The sequence below is a fragment of the Cololabis saira genome, chromosome 9 (genome assembly GCF_033807715.1).
Source record: "Cololabis saira isolate AMF1-May2022 chromosome 9, fColSai1.1, whole genome shotgun sequence".
NCBI lineage: Eukaryota > Metazoa > Chordata > Actinopteri > Beloniformes > Belonidae > Cololabis > Cololabis saira.
The window spans coordinates 6,950,446-6,977,889 of NC_084595.1; the positions used below are offsets into that span (position 1 = coordinate 6,950,446).

Sequence of the window (27,444 nt, forward strand, 5' to 3'; positions counted from 1 at the left end):
ATTCCACCGAACACCGAAAGTGTTTTTTTGCCATTTTCGGCCGAACAATTTCGGTTACCGAACAATCGGTGCATCACTTATATTAATTCAGACTAAAAATAAAAATTTATGGAGTAGCAATACTTTCATTCTGTACACCTCAAAACGCACCATGGATGTATTATTATTTTAGAAATATATTTTTAATAAATATTCTACATATATTCTACATTTCAGAAATTGGGGGGGGCATGTCCCCCCCGGGATCTGCACCCCTGTTTGCACCCCCTTCTCTGCTAAACTTGCACGCCTTATTGGAAGTTTTCCTTGCAGGTACCAGGGCCGTGATGTGTGAGGCAACACAAATCCCAGCTGAGACAGATATTCTCTCCAGTGACTCACTCCACCCGTGCAAACTTGCAGCTGCACTCCCCTCTCGTCCGTGAGAGCTGGTTTTGCACACACTTTCACAAAGAAAAGAAGGAAAAAAGCACGCACAAATCATGAGAGCAAGCAAAAACTTACGTGAAAACGAAGAATAAAGTGGTCGCTCCGACCAGCAGCGTGGCAGCGGTGGACACTGGGATGTATTTGGTGGGTTTAAATCTCTTTCCAGCGCTGTTGGGCATTCTGTAGTTTCCACATTCCTCAATTATTTATTCCGATTGGAAGCGCGTGTAAAGAAAAAGGGACAGATCCAGTGAGTTTGCGGGATTTCTGTGTGGCCTGAACAACATCCAAGACGTTTGCAGGCTGGACTGCACCGACGGATCTCTGCCAGCCTTCCCTTCCCTTCCCTTCCCACCCAGCTGAAGGAAAGGTGGAGCCAAGCTAGAGCTCCGCGCAGGGAGCGTGATTTATGGTCCCGCGTTACATCGACGCAAGGCATACGCAGTGGCCTACGGCGTATGCTCTGCGTTGGTGTAATCAGCCTTTACGCGGAACCATAAGGCAAAGCAAGGCAAATTTATTTATATAACCAGTACTGGAGTTGAGGGGGGATGAGGGGGGACGGCATCCCCCCCCTGAAATAAAAACAGTCAAAATCATCCCCCCCTGAAATAAAAACGGTCCAAATCATCCCCCTGTAAAACTGCCATCCCTCCTTTCCATCCCTTATGTCATTTCATCAGTGAATGTGGTTTTACTGCTATTTCAACATTTAGAGTCATCACCAGAAAAATAACACCAGAAAAATAACTTATTTGACAATTTTCACCTGTTTCAGGTAAATTTTCACTTGAAATAAGTAGGAAAATCTGCAAGTGGGACAAGATTTATCTTCTTATTACAAGCAAAAAAAATCTTGTTCCACTGGCAGATTTTTCTACTTATTTTAAATGAAAATCTACTTCAAACAGGTGAAAATTGTTGTTTTTTCCAGTGATGATTCTTGTTTTAAGTGTAATGAGATTTTTTTTTACTAAAATGAGACATTTTAACTAGAAATAAGACAAATATTCTTGTTAAGATTGTGAGTTTTTGCAGTGATCCATGTTACTTATCCTGTGAAGGACAGAGTCATATTGATAAGTTCAGAAAACTGTTTTTTATTGTTGTGTTTTGATGTATTTGATGTAAGCCCAGTGGATATTTAAAGCTTACAGAAGGCTGCATTTAACTGCTGCTATGTCATTCCTGCAGTATTTCTGCAGGTGTTTTGGTCACTGCTATTATTTGTAATATATTATAATATTTGTAATCAGCACAAATTATCTGTCCCCATATGATAAAATACACCATCCCCCCTGATTGTTTTTACAACTTGAGTAATGTATATATCACAATTCAACACAAGGTAATTCAAAGTGCTTTACATTGACATTAAAAGCAGCAAGACATAATTATACAGTAAATAACAAATAAGATTAAAAAAATTAAGAATAAGATGATAGGAAAAGAAGTAAAATAATAAAAAGCACAAGCTGTTAAAAATAAGGGCAGTAAAATACAGCAGGTAAGTTTAATTTAGGAGTACGCTTTAGTAAACAGTAATGTTTTTATCCTGATTTAAAGGATCTACAGTTTGAGCAGACCTCAGTGTAATGTGGTCCAGTTTCCTACTGTAATATGGTCCAGTTTCCTGGTGTAATATGGTCCAGTTTCCTGGTGTAATACGGTCCAGTTTCCTGGTGTAATATGGTCCAGTTTCCTGGTGTAATATGGTCCAGTTTCCTGATGTAATATGGTCCAGTTTCCTGGTGTAATGTGGTCTAGTTTCCTGGTGTAATATGGTCCAGTTTCCTGGTGTAATGTGGTCCAGTTTCCTGGTGTAATATGGTCCAGTTTCCTGGTGTAATATGGTCCAGTTTCCTGGTGTAATATGGTCCAGTTTCCTGGTGTAATATGGTCCAGTTTCCTGGTTTATGTCCAGTTTCCTGGTGTAATATGGTCCAGTTTCCTGGTGTAATATGGTCCAGTTTCCTGGTGTAATGTGGTCCAGTTTCCTGGTGTAATATGGTCCAGTTTCCTGGTGTAATATGGTCCAGTTTCCTGGTGTAATATGGTCCAGTTTCCTGGTGTAATATGGTCCAGTTTCCTGGTTTATGTCCAGTTTCCTGGTGTAATGTGGTCCAGTTTCCTGGTGTAATATGGTCCAGTTTCCTGGTGTAATATGGTCCAGTTTCCTGGTGTAATATGGTCCAGTTTCCTGGTGTAATATGGTCCAGTTTCCTGGTGTAAAGTGGTCCAGTTTCCTGGTGTAATATGGTCCAGTTTCCTGGTGTAATATGGTCCAGTTTCCTGGTGTAATAAGGTCCAGTTTCCTGGTGTAATATGGTCCAGTTTCCTGGTGTAATATGGTCCAGTTTCCTGGTGTAATATGGTCCAGTTTCCTGGTGTAATATGGTCCAGTTTCCTGGTGTAATATGGTCCAGTTTCCTGGTGTAATATGGTCCAGTTTCCTGGTGTAATGTGGTCCAGTTTCCTGGTGTAATATGGTCCAGTTTCCTGGTGTAATAAGGTCCAGTTTCCTGGTGTAATATGGTCCAGTTTCCTGGTGTAATACGGTCCAGTTTCCTGGTGTAATGTGGTCCAGTTTCCTGGTGTAATGTGGTCCAGTTTCCTGGTGTAATATGGTCCAGTTTCCTGGTGTAATGTGGTCCAGTTTCCTGGTGTAATGTGGTCCAGTTTCCTGGTGTAATATGGTCCAGTTTCCTGGTGTAATGTGGTCCAGTTTCCTGGTGTAATATGGCCCAGTTTCCTGGTGTTATATGGTCCAGTTTCCTGGTGTATTATGGTCCAGTTTCCTGGTGTAATATGGTCCAGTTTCCTGGTGTAATATGGTCCAGTTTCCTGGTGTAATATGGTCCAGTTTCCTGGTGTAATGTGGTCCAGTTTCCTGGTGTAATATGGTCCAGTTTCCTGGTGTAATATGGTCCAGTTTCCTTGTGTAATGTGGTCCAGTTTCCTGGTGTAATATGGTCCAGTTTCCTGGTGTAATATGGTCCAGTTTCCTGGTGTAATATGGTCCAGTTTCCTGGTGTAATATGGTCCAGTTTCCTGGTGTAATGTGGTCCAGTTTCCTGGTGTAATATGGTCCAGTTTCCTGGTGTAATGTGGTCCAGTTTCCTGGTGTAATATGGTCCAGTTTCCTGGTGTAATATGGTCCAGTTTCCTGGTGTAATGTGGTCCAGTTTCCTGGTGTAATGTGGTCCAGTTTCCTGGTGTAATATGGTCCAGTTTCCTGGTGTAATATGGTCCAGTTTCCTGGTGTAATATGGTCCAGTTTCCTGGTGTAATATGGTCCAGTTTCCTGGTGTAATGTGGTCCAGTTTCCTGGTGTAATATGGTCCAGTTTCCTGGTGTAATGTGGTCCAGTTTCCTGGTGTAATATGGTCCAGTTTCCTGGTGTAATATGGTCCAGTTTCCTGGTGTAATGTGGTCCAGTTTCCTGGTGTAATGTGGTCCAGTTTCCTGGTGTAATATGGTCCAGTTTCCTGGTGTAATATGGTCCAGTTTCCTGGTGTAATATGGTCCAGTTTCCTGGTGTAATATGGTCCAGTTTCCTGGTGTAATGTGGTCCAGTTTCCTGGTGTAATGTGGTCCAGTTTCCTGGTGTAATATGGTCCAGTTTCCTGGTGTAATGTGGTCCAGTTTCCTGGTGTAATGTGGTCCAGTTTCCTGGTGTAATGTGGTCCAGTTTCCTGGTGTAATATGGTCCAGTTTCCTGGTTTATGTCCAGTTTCCTGGTGTAATATGGTCCAGTTTCCTGGTGTAATATGGTCCAGTTTCCTGGTGTAATGTGGTCCAGTTTCCTGGTGTAATATGGTCCAGTTTCCTGGTGTAATGTGGTCCAGTTTCCTGGTGTAATATGGTCCAGTTTCCTGGTGTAATATGGTCCAGTTTCCTGGTGTAATGTGGTCCAGTTTCCTGGTGTAATGTGGTCCAGTTTCCTGGTGTAATATGGTCCAGTTTCCTGGTGTAATATGGTCCAGTTTCCTGGTGTAATATGGTCCAGTTTCCTGGTGTAATATGGTCCAGTTTCCTGGTGTAATGTGGTCCAGTTTCCTGGTGTAATGTGGTCCAGTTTCCTGGTGTAATATGGTCCAGTTTCCTGGTGTAATGTGGTCCAGTTTCCTGGTGTAATGTGGTCCAGTTTCCTGGTGTAATGTGGTCCAGTTTCCTGGTGTAATATGGTCCAGTTTCCTGGTTTATGTCCAGTTTCCTGGTGTAGTATGGTCCAGTTTCCTGGTGTAATATGGTCCAGTTTTCTGGTATAATATGGTCCAGTTTCCTGGTGTAATATGGTCCAGTTTCCTGGTGTAATATGGTCCAGTTTCCTGGTGTTGTGGTCCAGTTTCCTGGTGTAATATGGTCCAGTTTCCTGGTGTAATATGGTCCAGTTTCCTGGTATAATATGGTCCAGTTTCCTGGTGTAATGTGGTCCAGTTTCCTGGTGTAATGTGGTCCAGTTTCCTGGTGTAATGTGGTCCAGTTTCCTGGTGTAATATGGTCCAGTTTCCTGGTGTAATGTGGTCCAGTTTCCTGGTGTAATATGGTCCAGTTTCCTGGTGTAATATGGTCCAGTTTCCTGGTGTAATATGGTCCAGTTTCCTGGTGTAATGTGGTCCAGTTTCCTGGTGTAATATGGTCCAGTTTCCTGGTGTAATGTGGTCCAGTTTCCTGGTGTAATGTGGTCCAGTTTCCTGGTGTAATATGGTCCAGTTTCCTGGTGTAATACGGTCCAGTTTCCTGGTGTAATACGGTCCAGTTTCCTGATGTAATATGGTCCAGTTTCCTGGTGTAATATGGTCCAGTTTCCTGATGTAATATGGTCCAGTTTCCTGGTGTAACATGGTCCAGTTTCCTGGTTTATGTCCAGTTTCCTGGTTTATGTCCAGTTTCCTGGTGTAATATGGTCCAGTTTCCTGGTGTAATATGGTCCAGTTTCCTGGTGTAATGTGGTCCAGTTTCCTGGTGTAATATGGTCCAGTTTCCTGGTGTAATATGGTCCAGTTTCCTGGTGTAATGTGGTCCAGTTTCCTGGTGTAACATGGTCCAGTTTCCTGGTCCAGTTTCCTGGTGTAATATGGTCCAGTTTCCTGGTGTAACATGGTCCAGTTTCCTGGTCCAGTTTCCTGGTGTAATATGGTCCAGTTTCCTGGTGTAATATGGTCCAGTTTCCTGGTCCAGTTTCCTGGTGTAATATGGTCCAGTTTCCTGGTGTAATGTGGTCCAGTTTCCTGGTGTAACATGGTCCAGTTTCCTGGTCCAGTTTCCTGGTGTAATGTGGTCCAGTTTCCTGGTGTAATGTGGTCCAGTTTCCTGGTGTAATATGGTCCAGTTTCCTGGTGTAATATGGTCCAGTTTCCTGGTGTAATGTGGTCCAGTTTCCTGGTGTAACATGGTCCAGTTTCCTGGTTTATGTCCAGTTTCCTGGTGTAATATGGTCCAGTTTCCTGGTGTAATATGGTCCAGTTTCCTGGTGTAATATGGTCCAGTTTCCTGGTGTAATGTGGTCCAGTTTCCTGGTGTAATATGGTCCAGTTTCCTGGTGTAATATGGTCCAGTTTCCTGGTGTAATGTGGTCCAGTTTCCTGGTGTAATGTGGTCCAGTTTCCTGGTGTAATGTGGTCCAGTTTCCTGGTGTAATGTGGTCCAGTTTCCTGGTGTAATATGGTCCAGTTTCCTGGTGTAATGTGGTCCAGTTTCCTGGTGTAATATGGTCCAGTTTCCTGGTGTAATATGGTCCAGTTTCCCGGTGTAATGTGGTCCAGTTTCCTGGTGTAATATGGTCCAGTTTCCCGGTGTAATGTGGTCCAGTTTCCTGGTGTAATATGGTCCAGTTTCCTGGTATAATACGGTCCAGTTTCCTGGTGTAATACGGTCCTGTTTCCTGGTGTGATACGGTCCAGTTTCCTGGTGTAATATGGTCCAGTTTCCTGGTGTAATATGGTCCAGTTTCCTGGTGTAATGTGGTCCAGTTTCCTGGTGTAATATGGTCCAGTTTCCTGGTGTAATATGGTCCAGTTTCCTGGTGTAATATGGTCCAGTTTCCTGGTGTAATGTGGTCCAGTTTCCTGGTGTAACATGGTCCAGTTTCCTGGTGTAATGTGGTCCAGTTTCCTGGTGTAACATGGTCCAGTTTCCTGGTGTAATGTGGTCCAGTTTCCTGGTGTATATGGTCCAGTTTCCTGGTGTAATGTGGTCCAGTTTCCTGGTGTAATGTGGTCCAGTTTCCTGGTGTAATATAGTCCAGTTTCCTGGTATAATATGGTCCAGTTTCCTGGTGTAATATGGTCCAGTTTCCTGGTTTATGTCCAGTTTCCTGGTGTAATATGGTCCAGTTTCCTGATGTAATATGGTCCAGTTTCCTGATGTAATATGGTCCAGTTTCCTGGTTTATGTCCAGTTTCCTGGTGTAATGTGGTCCAGTTTCCTGGTGTTTGTAAGGACTCTGGATCATAAATCAGCCTTAATAGTCCATGTTCCAGACCAGATATCAGCACCACTCAAGGTGACCAAACTTGCTTATAATTTTTGAAAATATCTATGTCTGTAGATGATATTTTGGTATGATAACCTTCCTGAGTGGCAGCTGGATCAGAGTTATCAGCTCATGAAGTATCAGAAAATTACATTTTAGATGCTGCTGCATATCCTGGTTTAGACTCATGTACAGGAAATCTGTTAATGTTTCACTATATTGTCTTTGGTATCATTTTAAAGGGGACCTTTTAAGTATTCATTCAAGCTAAGATGTGAATCTTTCTGACCAACATAGAGGTCAATGCAGCTCTTTAAACTATAAACAACACACATTTTTACACAATTTTCGCCTAAATGATATAGTATCTTTTATCCCTGTGTCATCTAGGAACAACAGAGACACAAAATACAAAAACTGGAATACTCACAGGACCATAGGGATTCAGGAAATGTATCACATCTTAGCTTGAATAAATGCTTAAAATGATACCAAAGACAATATTGTGAAACATTGACAGATTTCCTGTACATGAGTCTAAACCAGGATATGCAGCAGCATCTAAAATGTAATTTTCTGAACTTCATGAGCTGATAACTCTGATCCAGCTGCCACTCAGGAAGGTTATCATACCAAAATATCATCTACAGACAGATATTTTTAAAAATCATAAGCACGTTTGGTCACCTTGAGTGGTGCTGACAAGTGAAATTTTGGGCTCTGGCCCCTGGACTATTATTATTATTATCATTATTATTATTATTATTATTATTATTATTATTATTATTATTATTATTATTATTATTATTATTATTATTATTATTATTATTATTATAAGGGGCGCAGCTTTCCTGCACGGGGGATATTGATCCTCACGTTTTTACTCAGATTACACTCGTAGTAAATATACAATCATCCACTTTTCATCAAAACCCGCTACTTAACGGCTTAAACAATACAGTATTATATAATCTTAGTTTATTTTTTTAAGTGTTTTATTCTGATTTCTATTATTCTACCTCTTTTCTTATCATTTTATATTGTATGTGTGTGTGTGAATATGTGTGTAAGTAGATATATACATAGATATAGAGCAGATGCAGTTAATAGAGACAGTATAGTGTAAATAAGTATATTTATATAAATATTTATATGGGCATGTGTACAAATATATAGAGAAATATTCAACTATGTGTACGTATGTATGGGTAAGTGTGTGAGTATAATTACAGTAGGTAATTTATATACAGTAGGTGTATTTATAAATACGGGTTAAATGATTAGTGAATGGGGGTAGGATTAAATAAGTTTACACTTCTTCCTACTCCTTTTTGCACATGTAAATTAATATATCAAGTGTTAAAGTATGGAATTCTTTGTTTTGTTTTCTTATCTTCTCTTGAATTGTTGGCTTTTACATGTACAAAATAAATCAAATCAAATCAAATTTTATTTCATGTTATGTGTTATTTAATGTTTAATTGTGTCTTGCCTCTTTTAATGTTGATGTAAAGCACTTTGAATTACCTTGTGTTGAATTGTGCTATACAAATAAACTTGCCTTGCCTTGGTGGAATATTAAATATTAAACTATAATCAGAGTGGCTGTGAATATTATTGCACCGAACTTCATGTAGGATCCGACAGTTTAATGTTGATTGTTAAATCAACCATAAGGAGAAGTGTTATCATAGTTATTTGGTATCAAGCATCCATCCAGCCTGCTCACAAACTGTCTAAACATCCTACCTGCTTTTTTTGCACTGTTTTTCTTTCTTTCTCGTACTGCACTACTTTTTATTCTTCATTCCAATGTATTTACTGTTTATATCTTCTAATATATATTTTTTACTTTTTCTTTTTTCCCTTTCCCTGCATGTGTGTGTTGTGTGTACTGCTGCTGCACAAAGCGAATTTCCCCATTGAGGGAGAAATAAAGGACAATCTAATCTAATCTAATCCATCCACCAAAACAACAAAAAAGGAAAATATTATGAACGACAAAAAAAATTAAATAACGTAAGGGTCTTGGTGCTCCTGACTGAATATTATAATTGTAAATTAGCGTTGCAGATCTTCATATATTTGACTTGACTGTATAATAGCTGCTCAGCTTTGAGCGACTGCACATGCTGGGTGAATGCGGGGGGTGCTGGCGCCCTCTAGTGGTCAATACCCGCTCATACACGCGTAGCGGACAGTTTTGACTCGGACCGGCCACCGTAGTACTTGTAGTACTGACTTTATTTAGCTTTCTGTTTCTTTTACTGACTGTACTTTTTTTTTATTAGTTGAAACCGCTTCGTATCAATCGTTTGCGTTTTATAAATAATTGCATTTGAAGTTCCCGGGGTTGGATCAAGCAGGCAAACTCTGCTGAGCCATAAGGAGAAGTGTTATAAAAGAAAATCAGGGGGGATGGTGGATTTTATCATATGGGGACAGATAATTTGTGCTGATTACAAATAATATAATATATTACAAATAATAGCACTGACCAAAACACCTGCAGAAATACTGCAGGAATGACATAGCAGCAGTTAAATGCAGCCTTCTGTATCCACTGCTTTAAATATCCACTGGGCTTACATCAAATACATCAAAACACAACAATAAAAAACACTTTTCTGAATTTATCAATATGACTCTGTCCTTCACAGGATAAGTAAAATGGATCACTGCAAACACTCAAAATCTTAACAAGAATATTTGTCTTATTTCTAGTTAAAATGTCTCATTTTAGTAAAAAAAATCTCATTACACTTAAAACAAGACTCATCACTGGAAAAAACAACAATTTTCACCTGTTTCAAGTAGATTTTCACTTGAAATAAGTAGAAAAATCTGCCAGAACAAGATTTTTTTGCTTGTAATAAGAAGATAAATCTTGTCCCACTGGCAGATTTTCCTACTTATTTCAAGTGAAAATTTACTTGAAACAGGTGAAAATTGTCAAATAAGTTATTTTTCTGGTGTTATTTTTCTGGTGATGATTCTAAATGTTGAAATAGCAGTAAAACCACATTCATTGATGAAATGACATAAGGGATGGAAAGGAGGGATGGCAGTTTTACAGGGAGGATGATTTTGACTGTTTTTATTTCAGGGGGGGATGCCATCCCCCCTCATCTCCCCCCAACTCGACTACTGGTTATGCGTAGTTATTTGGTATCAAGCATCCATCCAGCCTGCTCACAGAAGCAACGGACAATAACAACATGTGCAATATCTGTCTACCTCATAATCATCCTACCTGCTTTTTTTTGCACTGTTTTTCTTTCTTTCTCGTACTGCACTACTTTTTATTCTCCATTCCAATGTATATACTGTTTATATTTTCTAATTATATATTTTTTACTTACTATAATTGTAAATTAGCGTTGCAGATCTTCATATATTTGCCCCCACTGAAAAATCCTGTTGGTTTGACTGTATAATAATACAGGGGTCGGCAACCCAAAATGTTGAAAGAGCCATATTGGACCAAAAACACAAAAAACAAATATGTCTGGAGCTGCAAAAAATGAAAAGTCTTATATAAGCCTTAGAAAGAAGGCAACACATGCTGCATGTATCTATATTAGTTATAACCGGGGGAAGTTTTTTTTTTTCATTATGCACTTCGAGAAAAAAGTCGAAATGTTGAGAAAAAAGTTGAAATTTCGGGAAAAAAAGTTGAAATGTCGAAAAAAGTTGAAATGTCGAGATTAATGTTGAAGTACAATCTCGAGAAAAAAGTCGAAATGTAGAGAAAAAAGTCAAAATTTCGAGAAAAAAGTCAAAATGTTGAGAAAAAAGTCGAAATGTCGAGGAAAAAGTTGAAATGTCGAGATTAAAAAGGAAAGGAAAAAGGAAGAAAAAAAGGGAGAAAAAAAAGCAGCGGCGCATGCGCAGTTTGATCGTGACGTCGTTCTGCCGGCAGTTGTGCTTCGACCGTTGACAGAAGTTGTAGTAGTTCATACTTTATTCACTTTAACGTTTTGTTTCTAACTAATGGTAGCAGTTGCCTCATTTTATTGGTACAGCTAGCTGTCATGTTTATACAGTAACGCCCACGACGAAACAAAATAATAACCGTGGTAGTTCCGACTCCTGCATATTTAGTTAGTGGTTGGTGGGTAGGCAGGTAAAGGTGATGTCTGAGCTTAGTGTCAACCTGCATGCTTCAAAGGCAGGATCGTGCCATGAACAGGATGGACCTTGCCCTGACTCCACGGGATCCACCAAAAATGATGTTTGCAGTCCCGACCCGCAGGGGTAAGACCATACAGGGTTTTCACCGACGTCACGAAATGGGCGGTACCGCGACCCGGCAGCCATAGCGGCGGGATTATTTGTAGGCAGAGTGGAGGCTGTGGAGGGCTGGGGCCTGTACTACGAAGCAAGTTCAACATACCCAGGATATCTTTTCCTTATCCAGATTCACTAACCCGGACAATTGCAATCACGCTAAGCGGTCACACGACGGTGGTTATCAACTCGGTATATCAACCCAGGTTTCTCCAATCTGGATATGAGCGCGTGCACATAAAAGGGGCGGTGTTTTCAGCGCATGACCAATCGCAAGCATGGAGAAGTCCGCTGTCAGAGCCGCTTATTTCAGTAGCGAAGAGCAAACAATAATTTTACGGAAATATGATGAGTATAGGCATATAATACAGGCAAAAAGCAACACAGTTGCAGCTGCAAAATGCAGGAAAGACAGCTGGCAAAAGATCGCTGACTGTGTAAATGCGAAAATTCATAGGGATATAAACATATATTTGAATATTCTGGGAATCTTAATCTTAAACTGTAAACCATGATCAGCAATATTAAAATAATAAAAGGCTTGCAATATTTCAGTTGATTTGAAATGAATCCAGAATGTATGACATTTTTTTGTTTTTGTGTTTGCATTACAGAAAATAACAATATTCTAATTTTCTGAGACAGTGCTGTATATATTGGTTCTATAACTATTGTTGTTGACCGATAACTTGTGCTGATGCTGTACCAACGAATTGTTTTTTTAAAATTTATTTTATTTAATTTTTTATTTTTTCAGGAGGGGGGTGTTTAGTATTTTAAAGTGACTTCTCAGAATGTTCGAGGGACGAAATTGAAAATCCCTTTTTTGCTATCCCCTTACAAATGCATCTTCTTTTTGATTTCTTCTTGATTTATTTATTTAATTGGTATTAGTTTTGGATTGACTGTACATCGGATTTTGGGTGATGATTTGTTTTATTTATTCATTGATTGATTTATTTTTTATTTTCTCCTCCACCTCTTTTTTCTTTTTTTTCCTTTTTTTTTTTTGGCTCGTTCATACAGGTACTCATCAGGGAAAGCAAAGGGGTTTTGGTGGCCCTGAATACGCGTTCTCTTCGGAGGGATCCTCTCACGATCCGCGCACCGAGCTCCACTGGATTCTCTTCGAAAGGGCATGCCATTTTCCAAGAGAGCTGATTGGTCAGTGGGCGGTGCTTTTATACCCGGCGATCTGTATCTCGAACATAACCTGCTCCGGAGCAGGTTAGCTGTTCAGCATAAGTTACCATGGCGATGTACCCCGCTAAGAAGTGAACCACCGTCGTAGTCCTGAAAACCCAGGGTTAAACCTGAAGTTACCTCGCTAACCTCAAATCCCGCTTCGTAGTACAGGCCCCTGGAGGTTGAACAACAACAACAAAGCGGCTAACATGTAAAATTTGACCATGTCAAAACCACGGAAAACCTCAGCAAAACGTGGGGAAGATACCAGATACCGGGAAGGACTTGGTCCTCCAGAAAGGGCGAGGTATAAAGAGAAATTAAACCTTTTAGGTGGCCATGATCCGTACGAGCTGGAGCAAACAACGTGGACCACGGATGACCCGACTATTCTGCCAACGATTAAATATCCTGACATCGTGAATTACCTCATTTTTTCCCCAAGCCCATACACAGCTGAGGATCTAAAAGCCTACAAAGGTTTGGAAGCATATAACCAGATGGTGTGCGGATGGGTGAGAGAGCTGATGTATCAACAACTCCATGAACGGTGCATTGTGAAAGCTAAGGTAACGTCGTTAATAGATCAACTTATCTTTTGCATCTAGAATTATATAATCTATAATTACACATTTTTTTAAACCAGGCTCTGACAGTGTTTGGTTCCATTTGTACACTGTCAGGGTTACAGACTTGTAAGTTACTTAGTTTGAGAAACTCTGTTGTAAGGCTATGAAATGAATAAATCATGGCGAGCAATAACGCTAAATATACAGTAGATTATTATATTATTATATTTATTTTTCACTTACCTGACAAGAAATGTGAAGAACAAACACGAATGTTGTCAAGATTCTTGCCCGTGAAGTTCTGTTTCAGTGCAGCAAGCCACAGACGTCTCCTTTCTTCTGATAAGTTTCGGCAAGTATCTCCCTGATTTGTGATAACTTTTGGAAGTCTGTAAAACTCCAGGTGTTTTTCTCGGTCAGACCGATTTGTACAACCGTACACACGGCAATAATTGACCCTTTTCCACGCGGATTGTGATTACGGTTTATGAAGGAGCAGAAATGTGCAGTCTCTCATACGCTCTGGCTTTGTTTTGGTCTGGGGGGGTGGGGGGTATATCTCCGTAATGGCGACTTCCGCGTTTGGTGACGTCACGTGAAAGCCCTCTGTAGACATTTATACGTAGACGCCCCATCGAGTGCTGAGCCAACTGCCACATCCAATATGGCGTCAACCTCGCCGCCATATTGGATGTTCAAGACTGCGCTGTAAACTAATACAAGTAAATGGACTTATTTTCATAAAGCGCCTTTCTACAAAGAAATTTACGTTTTACGTCTCATTTATTCATTCACACACGCACTAATATACTTGGGAAACAGTTAGGCACCAAATATAATATATTTAATTTTCTCAGATGGCAAAAATAAGAAATGTATTGATCCCACATAGGAGTAATTCATGTTATATCAGCTCACAAAAAATAAAGAAAAATCACAAAAATAAGAAAAATAGAGAAACATATTTTCTCATCAACAAAGCATATTTTACATAAACATATTTAAAATTTTTCAAGTAACAAAATAATATATTTGAACAATTTTTTAGATTTTTTCAGTTATTTTATCGTCTGAAAAATTGTTCAGATGTTATTTTATTGTCTGAAAAATGGTTCAAATATGTTTTTTTGTTATTTGAAACATTTTCTGTTTTGATGAGAAAATATGTTTCTCTATTTTTCTTATTTTTGTGAGGGGGGATATTGTTTTTCGGCACTACCTTGTTCTCTATAGCTGATATAACATGAATTACTCCTATGTGGGATCAATGAAGATAAATAAAGATAAATAAAGACCGGAGAGTCTGCATTTAAAGCAGATTCTCGGATCAGGGTTTTTTCCTCTTATCTGAATCCTTATCTTATCTGTTATCCGTTATCTCAACAGGAGGAGCGCTCCCGGGGGAGCTCTCTGCTGCTTTGCCAAAACATGCTACCTAATGGTTTTCTACCTTTTGTAGAGTTACAATTTTACTGTGTTTTAGGCTACTCAAGGCTTCTCTAGCCCACCCCCCCCCAAGTGGTCCTTGTCGCTTGCCAGGCCGTTATTGTAAATAAGGATGTGTTTTTAATGACCTGTTAATTTTCACACATTGCCTGCTTTTAGAATTAATTATTCAGTCAAAAGAACACTATTTGGATCCATGTAGAGGAGTAGAAAAAGAACAAATGCCTCAAATGTAAAAGTAAATGACAATCTTAATGTGTTTCAAATAAACTTTTGATGTTGCATATCATGCCGTAATGTTAATTCTTTATGCATTACTTCTATGTTGCTTTTCATATGTGGGTATATGCCTATATAAATATACACAAAAGTATTTGAAACTGTCTTTCCTCTGCTAACTTAAGGTGAATTATTAATATATCCTGATGGGAGTCATTTGTGTAATTATTGCACAAACTTCTTTCTATTAAAATGCATACAATATGATAGGTGGGGGGGGCACACATTTGAGAAAGAGAACACAGCTGATCGTCATAGTCTCATTTTAGTCTGCATGTACTATTATTATTATGCATCCGTTAATACAATTAATACATGCAGTAACCTACAGTTGGCATTGCTGTACATTATTATTATTATTATTATTATTATTATTAGGTCTTACTCTACTACATTTTACACTGTGACATTTTATAATATTGGGCGAAATATATACTATAATGTAACCAGACTACAATTATAGTACATGCATTGAAGCATTTGATGAGTTGTTTTTTTTTGTTTGTTACACCAATATGCCCATTTAAAGTTTAAATACCAGCTGTAGAGATTAAATTACTGTAAATTATGAATTACAATGACTATCAAACAATTAGTTTGGGTGACACTACAACGTAGTATGGTGTCTACCGCAGGTTTAACTTTTGTGTTAAAGGAGCATTAGGCAGGATTGAGGCAGGATTTATGAAAAAACATTTGTATATGTTTTAAGTTTTCTAGTAATAATGTCAGATGAAGCGTTCCAAACCAAAAAGAATGAGCCCTCTAGTGTATCTCTCTGTTGCCTTGAACAGGCTGTGTGCTGCAAAATGTGCTGCAATTGTGGGGCCGAATTTCCCGCGCTGTCCTGCAGATGTGACGTCACATGACGCTGCATGTGCGTTCTCCCGTACCGGCTTCACTGTTGGCTGCAGTACCCCCAACGGCCGTCGTGGTGAAGGGTGGCGCTAGAGAGTCTCATTTCTTAAAAGGAGCCTCATGTTCCTTTTAAGAAAACCTTTTATAAATAAAACAACTTTTCATGTTAGGGACTCGCTAGCATGTTGCTGACGCTCCACGGCTAACAACGAGAACGCGCATCAGACAGAGTGACGTAGGATGTAACGTAGGACGTAACTCCGCCCTATGACTGAAACACCTGTAGTAAAGGGACTCCCGTGTCGCAGCAGCGGGCAAAACCACTCGATGGGGCGTCTACGTATATATGTCTATGGGTAAGACCCTATTTCAGGACATTAACTGTCCATGTTGCACTTGATTGTGGGATGAAAACTAAGTGAATGATGTCCATGTTCCTTTCAGCCTGCTGCCTGCTGTCCACTCATCCTCTGCAGATGTTAGTCCCTCACCATCTGCAGAGTCCAGGGGCTTGTTGTCTTTGCCGTGGGAGATCTTAACCCACATTGCATCACTCCTTCCTGCTCAGTGTGTCATTGATGTGCTGCCAAAGGTTAGCTGTAAACATTTTCTATTTCTTCAAGCTGAGTGGATTATTGAGTGACAATGTGATGTTTTGAGAACTACCGTACCTTGAAAAGTTTATTTTTAGCATTACAATCATATGCTACTCTTTTAGGGAACTAAGGGCCAAATCCACAAAAGGATTGCGCGGCTTTTGCGGCCGCTAAACCGGTGCAAATGAGACAAAAAGAGAGCGTCTAATTCACAAAGCACCCGCAAAGGGCGAATTGCTCCACAAACTGCGCTGCCAAGCAAATAGTGGCAGTCTGCGCCGGTGCCATTTGCATGCATGCAAATTAGGTAATATTCATACATTCGGCGCAAAATTGCCCCCTTTCTATGCAAATAAGCCTCATTGCAAAAAGCGCCTAATTCACAAAGGCCAGCGCTATTTGCCACACGCAAAAATAGTGGAGCAAATACCGTGTTTCAGAAGCGTGTATTAAACTACGCGCAAACTCCTCACTCCCCATCTGTCTCTGTTTCTCTCTCTCTTCAATATCATTCAAGCCTGTGTGATACTGAATGATATTAAAGGTGAAATCTACAGTCAGACATGACTGTAGACAGTCAGATAAAGTGGGGTTGTGGACTTATCTCGGATATAAAAATAAAAATAACAGGACGGAGTTCAGGATTCATCCATACATAAGGGGCTGCTTTATTACAAACAATTCCACCATATAAACATAATCTAGAATGTGTGTTTAACAGCTGACCTGTAGGTGTGTGTAGCAAAACACAGAACATGAATTACCGTCAGATCCTGATCTGGGACCTCATCTATAAAGCTTGCTTGCGCACAAAAAGGGCCTGAAAGATGCGGCGACGCGCACTGTACGGTGCGCGTCGCCGCGTAACCTACGCTGTATGCTCTGTGTCGATTTAACGCGGAACCATAAATCATCCTTGAGCAGCACTGAGGGAGGAGGGAGGAGGGGGAGCGGGGCTCTTCGCACAGTGTCTTGAGGATTAACAGGCTGAGCCTACCGTTAGTTCTTAAATTGTAAAAAAAAAAAACGGGGGGGGAGAGACTAAAGCCTGAGTTTGAAAAGTGGGGGGACATGTCCCCCCTGTTCCCAGTAGAAATTGCGCCCTTGCGCCTCACAGCGTTTTATTTTCACTCGCTTTATTTTTTATTTCTGCAGTTTTCATTATGGACCAATCTGTGCGCTGAAATATGGAGAACACTGGAAACAGCTCCGCTCGACTCAGACAAGTGCAAATTGCACTCAGCTCCAAAACTCCAAAAAAGCAAAATCTTTTGTGAATAGGACCTTAAAGCGGGGCAAATTGCGGGCGCAGATGCGACGCAATTCACAGCGCTATTTGCGGGCGCAATCTATTCTTTGTGGATTTGGCCCTAAGACTTTTAGGGAACCAAAACATCTCTGCAGACCCCTCACACCCAACACACACTCTGTTTGAACTCCCCTCGGGACGGTGCTACAGAGCACTGTGCACTGTGGATTTCTGAAACCCTCTGTCCATTTCTCTCCATAGGTTTGTGACACTTTGGGTACCGTGGGTAAAGACAGCACCGCCTGGCAGCTGCGTGCACGGAGACTCACTGGATCCAGAGCAAGTTTTCCATTTGTGCCAAGGGAGGACTTTGACTGGCCTACTGCTTGTCTGGAAATGGAGCAACTAATATCCTGCTGGACAGGTGAAGAGCAGCATATAGGCAGAGGCTCCCAAGTGGATGAAGAAAGAGGAGAGGGTCAAGCGAGACCACAGGCAGGTGGACCAGCTGCAGAGGGACAGGACGGTGGTGGACAGGGGGAGGTAGAGGGAGTGGGAGTGGCGGCGCAGGAGGTTGCTTATGGTGCTAATGAAGGATTGGAGGTTTGGATAGAGGGTGAGGATGATGAAATGCAGCCCATCATAGGAGTCCAAGAGGCAAGATTGAGAGAGGAATTGGGAGGCGGACTGGATAATGGTGCGGCAGCACTAATGGAACGGGAAAGGATGGCTTTTCACGCTTACATGGAGCAAGTAGTGGCTCCGGATAAGCAGGAGAACCCGGTTGATCTAGGAAATAAAATGGGTTTCAGTCCATTCCCAGCGCTGGAGTACATGACCCTCGCTATAGATCACACAGGACAGGTCTACTCCGTCCTCCTCCTCGGTGGAGAGGGTGCCGTCTGTGCTACAGCATCCAGGGATGGGAATGTGAAATTATGGGATGTTCAAGCAACCTCCAATCGTACTTTAATATACACGTTGGGAAGGAAGGGTGAGTTCAGCACCCATATGGCCTCGGTGTCGTGCCTGTCATCCGAGGGTCCACTGCTGGCCTCAGGGGGCTTTGACAACAGGGTGAGGCTCTGGGACCTTCAGGCAGGTGGTGCAGAGAGGGGCCTGATCAAGACCAGGGCTGCTGTCCTCTGCTTGTCCTGTCAGCCAGACGTGCTGCTGGCTGGTACAATTTACAAGACGGTCAACTTATATGTAGGGCTGCAACTAATGACTATTTTAATAGTCGACTAGTCACCGACTATTGAAACGATTAGTCGACTAATCGGATAATTAGTAATTTTTTCTTAAATTTAGTATGTCACTTTAATTATGTGGCAAATGATAATAAACACGAGAAAAATGGGTACTTCAATGAAAAATACAGGACTGTCTCAGAATATTTGAATATTGTGATAAAGTCCTTTATTTTCTGTAATGCAAAATGTCATATATTCTGGATTCATTACAAATCAACTGAAATATTGCAAGCCTTTTATTATTTTAATATTGCTGATCATGGCTTACAGCTTAAGAAAACTCAAATATCCTATCTCAAAAAATTAGAATATTCTGGAAATCTTAAGATGTAAGCCATAATCAGCAATATTGAAATAATAAAAGGCTTGCAATATTTCAGTTGATTTGTAATGAATGCAGAATGTATGACATTTTTGTTGTTTTAATCGCATTACACAACATAAAGAAATAAAGAACACAATATTCTAATTTTCTGAGACAGTCCTGTAGATAATTTATTCAACTTTGCCGCTGTTCATACAAAAAGTTAAGAAAATGTCCTATTTAAAACCAAGGACAGGCAGTGATCAGTCAGACATAAATCCATGAATGAATAAACATCTAGGCTATCCATTATTTTTCATTTTTTAAGGACAGGCAAATGTGTTATATAAAAAATAAAATAAAACGTCTCATATTTTTTCTGTATCAAGTGGGTGAAATCGGTTCTGGATGGGAGAACATGATCTGGGTTGAACTGGTGTTGTTGAAACCCGTCACTCAGACCCGACGTGCTTTCTCTTCAAATGCTTGTGCTCCCGTGATAAGCAAGGTCTGCTTTGCAAACCTTGCAAGTAATCTTTTTATTTACCGTATCAAGGCTAAAAGGCTCCAAAATTTTAGAAGTTTTGTTACATGCAGCAGCTCTACAGGACGGGACGCCGTCATTCTGTTTACCCACTACCGCTCGGCAGAGACGCTAGCGCGCATGCGCGACTTTCGGCAGAGAACGTATTGAAGTGAGACGCCTCACTCCGTTGGAAAAACACGTCTGGCGACTATTGTCGACAATGGAATTCATTGTCGACAATTTTGATTATCGATTTTTGTCGACAACGTCGACGAATCGTTGCAGCCCTACTTATATGACCCCAGAGGTGAGAACAGCAGTATAACTCACTAGTTTGGTTTTAAAGTTATAGTATGCAATGTTTGAGAGCTAGCAAGATTTGAAAGTGGCACCTCCTCTAAGCCCCGCCCCCTCCTCCCCCTCCCAGCTTAAATCATGTAAAAACTCTAACCAATCCGTTTCATTCGGTCCGAATGAAACGGATTGGTCCAGGACCAGAGGCTTGGCAGGGGGGGAAAGAACCAATCAGATGCCTTCATGCCGCCCACACCCGGGATGGAGGCGTCTCCATCCCGGCGAGAGCGGAGAGCGGCGGTGCGGCTGGCGGAGCTCTGCGGTGCCGTGCAGGCTCTGTTGCCACGGCTACGGCGTAGGGTACGGCGTAGGGCTACGGCGTAGGCTACGGCTACGGCGTAGGGTACGCCGTAGCCTACGCCGTAGCCGTGGCTCTACAGCCTGCAGCGCTCTCCACTCTCCACTCTCGCCGGGATGGAGACGCCGGTGGGCAGGATGCACGTTTGGGTGGGCACAGCCCACCCCTGCCCCCCCTAAAACCGGCCTGGCTTACAGGTGAATGAGACATGGGGTAGTTTTGTTGAAAATGTGCTGTCCAAAATGTCCTGGAAAACTCGACTCCTGCAAATGCGCGTTCCCCAAAGTTTGTGGGGGCGTGGCTTTGGACGGAGCGCTGACGGGAGGGGGAGGAGGGGGCGGGGCTTAGAGGAGGTGCCACTTTCAAATCTTGCTAGCTCTCCAACATCAAGGACTATAGACGAATCCGGCGACCGGTTTGTGTGTGCCGCCATCTTGCGGCGGCGCCATTGCTGCGGTGGCAGGTGTCAATCTGCCACCGCAGCGCTGTTATTGTAACCTGACGCTCAACAGCATCATTATAGCTGGATTGATGATGTTAGACAGTGGCCTTCCATAAATAATGAAGGTATCTTAAATTAATGCTGATGTTAATTTATAAATAATGATTTGTTTGAGCGATAAGCAGGAAAGAATAGAGGAATAGGGAGATAAGGGAGTGTATGATTAAACACTGTAATATAGCTCTCTCCACCTCCTCTCCTTACGAGGCATGTCTGCACAATTAAATATTACCTGTGTATGTTTTGTTTAATTTTAGGTATCCAATAATATTTTATTGATCGCCTGGCGTCCGATGACGAAAAAAAACGCAATTACAGGTCTCTAATTGAAGGGCAGAACTATCTCAGCTCCGGATGATACAGAATACATACATACATAACCCCAATCTGCAGATAAAACTAGTTTGTTGAGGAAAAAATATTAACTCTATTTGTAGCTGCAGAAGAAAAAAATAATCTCACGAGGAAAACAAAAATATTGCTCATGTCTCGGAGCCTCTTCAGCATAAAAAAAAAGAAAAGAGAAGTAAGAGTAATAAAAAAGATGTACTGTATGTTGTACTATTATACTAATTTATTGAAACACATGGCGAGTCAAACATCTACCAAAGCAGCTGTCAAACACTAAACAAGGTAGTAAGACGTGGGTTGTGCAGAACTGCGGCAGTAAATCCTCATCGGAGCTCCACTAGTAGTGATTTCATATGGATCAAACCGTTAATAATCATTATTTTCTCCATATACCGCTCCCTGGCTTCCTTGTTTAAGGTATCCCGGTAAATTCCAGTTCCTTTCCAGCAGTTTAACATCTTTTTTTTGCGTTCCGTCTGTTCACTTGGTGAAACAGAAAAGTGGTTTTGACAGTCCGTCCCGTCTTCATTCACTATCAAAACAAATGCACGTGACGGGACAGGAGTTTTCCGATGATACAAATACATTAAGAGAGCCTGGCAGGGAGCGGAGTAATAGATCCATACGTATATATGTCTATGGGCTGGAGCGGAGGAGCGGAGCCGCCACCGCAGTAATGGCGGCCCGCTCGACTTCCGGGTTTCGCCGGATTCGTCTATACCTTTAAGTCCTTGTGAAAATCACTACTCTCATGTTAATAGATATTTAACACAGTGTCACTTTTTTTTTTCCTTTTAAAAAACAGCTGCTGAACCACTGATTAAAAGCCTCCATCTCCATAATCACGCTGTACTCTGCCTCGCAGCGGATGACAAATACATAATCTCTGGAGGTGGAGACTCCACTGTGGCAATCTATGACCGCAGGGCAGGAAAACCCTTGGAGAAATGCAGGGTAGCCGCACAGGCAGACTCACATGTTATTTGCTTAAAAGGTTTGTATTCATGTCCGTATATGCTCACACCCAAGACTGACCCCAACCAACCTTTCTTTCAATTTGTAGCTGAACTATTATCTACGGTCCATGAGCACAATGAGTACAATGGCTGTGAAGTCTGGGCAGGAGACCAAAGAGGCATGCTGCATTGTTTGGCAGTACAGGCAGGGACCTTGAAACTCCTGTCTCAGTTTGATGTGGGACACACGGATCTGATCACTGGCATCCACAGTTCCCTTGGAACCCTCTACGCGTGCTCATCTGATCATACTGTCAAGGTAGGATGGGTCGATTACCTTGTTTTTGCTGTTTCTGTTATTCCAACTTTATTGCTGGAATTTTTTTCTTTGTATTATTTATTGCTGTTGCAATAAAGAAGTTATTTCATTGACCACAGTAGATTCCCCCTTCTTTAAAGGGGACCTATTATGAAAAACACGTTTTTTCTTGTTTTAACATATATAAAGTGGTCTCCCCTCACCCTTCCAGCACAGGGGAGACAAAATACCATGGAATTCTGCAAGGTCTCTGACCCCCGCCGGCCAGAGTCCCCCAGTGTCACGTGTTTTTTTTTGAGCCGTTTAGAATCTGCTCCCGTCGTGATTTCCAGAGGTTCAGCCTCCGCTGCTGAAACCACGCCCACCACCAGCTCTCTCTGCTGCTGGAGCGCTCCATCCTTCAGCCAGTCGGACGCGGCGCCGTGGCGCCGCGGATCCGGGTTAAATCATCCAGGTTCCCGGGTGGTTTGGGAGCTGGGTCCTCGGGGGTCTGTCCCAGGCTGGACCAGCTTCACCCTCCGAGATTTTCAGGCAAATCTGTCGGTTTGATCACCGGTAACCGACGATGCGCCGCGGATGCGCTCCGGAGCGATCTGTGCGCCCGCCGTGGAGTTGCAGCGCCAGCGCGCAGCATCCGCCGGGTAGATCCGGCTGAAATTGCGCTGGTCGGTCCCCGGGAGTCCCTGCTACCAGTCCAGGCCGGTTCCTGCGGTCCCGGCCGGTCGGAACTGGTCAGATTCCCCCGTTAAAGCCGCGGTGACGCGCGCTGCTCCAGCAGCGCTGCTCCAGCAGCGCTGCTCCAGCAGCGCTGCTCCCGGGCGCCCGGCGTGGCTCCGCTCCGGGGCCAGCGTTCAGCAGATCCGGCTTAAATAGTGCATAAATGTTATTTATATACAACTCATATTTTATTTTTTTAACAATAAAGTTTCCATTTGTGAAAATTCAGTGTTGTGATAATTTACAGGCTCGGGCTGCTCTGGCGGAGCGAGGTTTATGCTCCTCCCCTGCTACACGTCATTCAGGGAGCCAATCAGCACAGAGCCTCATTATCATACCCCCCCCTTCCCTAAAAATGAGGCGCAGAAAAAGAGGTTAGAAGCGGTAAAACTAGTGACAGGGCCCACAGGCTGGATTTATGATTTATGTAGAAAAAACAAGCTTTAGATTGTTTTTAAGACATTCAAGGCCTGTTTAAAATATACATTAAATGCCATAATAGGTCACCTTTAATGGAAGGATACCAACACATTTGGCAAAAACAAAATCTTATTGAAAAAATCAATTACAGTGACTAATAATATAACCTGTTAAAAATTGCTTTGTCCAATAAATGAAAAATAAATGTCCTCACTTTCTGTGACATACTGAATGTGACATTTCAACTTTTTTCTCGAAATTTTGACTTTTTTCTCAACATTTCGACTTTTTTCTCGAAATTTTGACTTTTTTCTCAACATTTCGACTTTTTTCTTGAGATTGTACTTCAACATTAATCTTGACATTTCGACTTTTTTCGACATTTCGACTTTTTTTCTCGAAATTTTGACTTTTTTCTCGAAGTGCATAATGAAAAAAAAATCTTCCCCCAGTTATAACTAATATAGAAACATGCAGCATGTGTTGTCTTCATTCTAAGGCTTATATAAGACTTTTCATTTTTTGCAGCTCCAGACATATTTGTTTTTTGCGTTTTTGGTCCAATATGGCTCTAAAACATTTTGGGTTGCCGACCCCTGTATTATTATACAGTCAAACCAACAGGATTCTTCAGTGGGGGCAAATATATGAAGATCTGCAACGCTAATTTACAATAATAGCAAGTAAAAAATATATAAATAGAAAATATAAACAGTATATACATTGGAATGGAGAATAAAAAGTAGTGCAGTACGAGAAAGAAAGAAAAACTGCAAAAAAAAGCAGGTAGGATGATTATGAGGTAGACAGATTTTGCACATGTTGTTATTGTCCGTTGCTACTGTGAGCAGGCTGGATGGATGCTTGATACCAAATAACTACGCATAACCAGTACTCGAGTAATGTCTTGTCTGTATTGCAGGTACATATTCCTTCTGCACCTCCAAGGACCTTATGCACTCTGCGTTATCGGCCTGGACGCCTTAGGATCCACAGGGTCAGTGCTTTTTATAACATCCTTCATGACATAAAAAAGGAAGTGGAGTGGCCTAGTGTTTGGGGGCTTCGGGCTAATGATCCGAAGGTCGTGGGTTCGAACCCTAGCACTGGCGTCACTTTGTGCATCCTTGGGAAAGATGCTTTACTCACTTCACCCAGGTGTGTGAATGGGTACCTAGTAGGGATGGGCGGTATGGACTAAAAAATGTATTACGATAATTTCTGGCATTTATCCCGATAACGATAAAAATGACGATAAAAAAAAAATACCAATTCAACTCCACCTTTTTAACTATAAATCTATCTCGCTCTCAGATCCGCCATGTTTGTTACACAAAAACCTCATCAACGGAATTTTCTTTCTTTCTTTCTTTCTTTCTTTCTTTCTTTCTTTCTTTCTTTCTTTCTTTCTTTCTTTCTTTCTTTCTTTCAGGCTAATTTCCTTCCTTCTTTTTTCCCTTCCACCCTTCTTTCCTCCTGCTCTCTCCTTCCTTCCTCCTTTCCGTGTTTTCTCCCTTCCTTCTCCACTTTCCTTCCTTCCTTCCTTCCTTCCTTCCTTCCTTCCTTCCTTCCTTCCTTCCTTCCTTCCTTCCTTCCATCCCTCCTCCCTCCCAACCCTCCCTCCCTCCTTCCTTCCTTCCTTCCTTCCTTCCTTCCTTCCTTCCTTCCTCCTCCTTCCTTCCTTCCTTCTTCCCTTCCTCTTTTCTCCCTTCCTTCCTCCTTTCCTTGTTTTCTCCCTTCCTTCTCCACTTTCCGTTCCTTCCTTCCTTCCTTCCTTCCTTCCTTCCTTCCTTCCTTCCTTCCTTCCCTTCCTCCTCCTTCCTTCCCTTCTTCCCTTCCTCTTTCTCCCTTCCTTCCTCCTTTCCTTGTTTTCTCCCTTCCTTCTCCACTTTCCTTCCTTCCTTCCTTCCTTCCTTCCTTCCTTCCTTCCTTCCTTCCTTCCTTCCTTCCTTCCTTCCCTCCCTCCTCCCTCCTCCCACCCTCCCTCCCTCCCAACCTCCCTTCCTTCCTTCCTTCCTTCCTTCCTTCCTTCCTTCCTTCCTTCCTTCCCTCCTTCCTTCCTTCCTTCTTCCCTTCCTCCTTTTCTCCCTTCCTTCCTCCTTTCCTTTTTCTCCCTTCCTTCTCCACTTTCCTTCCTTCCTTCCTTCCTTCCTTCCTCCTTCCTTCCTTCCTCCTTCCTTCCTTCCTTCCTTCTTCCTCCTTTCTCCCTTCCTTCCTCCTTTCCTTTTTCTCCCTTCCTTCTCCACTTTCCTTCCTTCCTTCCTTCCTTCCTTCCTTCCTTCCTTCCTTCCTTCCTTCCTTCCTTCCTTCCTTCCTTCCTTCCTTCCCTCCTTCCCCTCCTCCCTCCTTCCCTCCTTCCCTCCCTCCCTCCCTCCCTCCTCCTTCCTTCCTTCCTTCCTTCCTTCCTTCCTTCCTTCCTTCCTTCCTTCCTTCCTTCCTTCCTCCTTCTTCCTTCCTTCTTCCCTTCCTCTTTTCTCCCTTCCTTCCTCCTTTCCTTGTTTTCTCCCTTCCTTCTCCACTTTCCTTCCTTCCTTCCTTCCTTCCTTCCTTCCTTCCTTCCTTCCTTCCTTCCTTCCTTCCTTCCTTCCTTCCCTCCTTCCTTCCTTCCTTATTCCCTTCCTCTTTTCTCCCTTCCTTCCTCCTTTCCTTGTTTTCTCCCTTCCTTCTCCACTTTCCTTCCTTCCTTCCTTCCTTCCTTCCTTCCTTCCTTCCTTCCTTCCTTCCTTCCTTCCTTCCTTCCTTCCCTCCTTCCTTCCTTCCTTCCTTCCTTCCTTCCTTCCTTCCTTCCTTCCTTCCTTCCCTCCCTCCTTCCTTCCTTCCTTCTTTCCTCCTGCTCTCTCCTTCGTTCTTCCCTTCGCAGAAGCATAAATCATCTTTACACAAAAACATCATCAACGGGAATTTATCGTTTTTACCGTGAGATACAAATTCTTACCGTGGGGAATTTTTTTGACGGTAAATCGTGAACGGTAAAATATCACCCATTCCTAGTACCTAGCTTTGCTAGGCTAGCTTTGCTAGGGGAAGCATCCAGCGATAGACTAGTGTCCTATCCTGGGGATGGTTACCATGGTTACCACCTGTTCGTTTGCGCTACAGAAACCGGAGATAAACACCGGCTCTATGGGCTACAAGGCTCGAAAAGGACATACTTTTAGTGATGCACCAATTGTTCGGTAACCGAAATTGTTCGGCCGAAAATGGCAAAAAACCACTCGGTGTTCGGTGGAATAAGTGGGAAAAAAACCGAACAATTAATAACGGCGTTGTAAAATAAGGAAATAGACTGGCCGCTCCGTAACTGTTGCGCACCACAAACATAAATCGTTGGCCAACCAAAAACTAACCACATAAGAATTTAACTAATATTCACCAGCAGGTGGAACCAAAACAACATAAATCAATCTATTACAGGTGCGTTTAGATGACGAAATCAAACGTGGAAGAGCGTGGAGTGAAGTGGTGCGGTGCAAACATGTCAGCAGTGTGGAAGTATTTTAGAGTGGCAAATAATAATACAAGAATGGCTGTTTGCAATGAATGTTCTGCTCAAATATCTAGAGGGGGCACATCTGCAAAGTCTGTCAGCTACAAGTTTGATTTATCATTTGAAATGATAAAAAACCCTGAGCGCTTTAATGCATTTTTATTGTTTTAAGGCCTATGTTACAATGTTCAGTCAGTTAAGCCTAACGTAAGCTCAAAGATGGCCAAAAAATGTATTTTGCTAATTTATTTATTTTAAGTTATTGTTCTTTGCTGGTATAATGTCTGCTGGAATATTTAAGAAATGCTGGGAAATTAAAAAATGTTCAGTTTTTTATGTTCAACAAATGTTTTTTACCTTGTAATTTTGTAAAAGATTTTTTTCTTTTAAAAGCATGCCTAAATCAAATTTGTTTGATTTATGCAATGGTGAAAAAATTGGCAAAATAAATGAAAAACTGCGAAGAACCATGTTCGGTATTGTTCGGTATTCGGCCAAATAAATTATTATTTTCGGTTTCGGTTTCGGCCACAAATTTTCATTTCGGTGCATCACTACATACTTTCATAACATAACTT

At 41.9% G+C, this 27,444-nt stretch overlaps 1 pseudogene; it reads left to right on the forward strand.

Moving 5' to 3' along the window:
* Positions 1-326: 326 nt before the first annotated feature.
* LOC133450850 (F-box/WD repeat-containing protein 9-like) lies at positions 327-26,559 on the forward strand (annotated as a pseudogene).
* Positions 26,560-27,444: the final 885 nt, after the last annotated feature.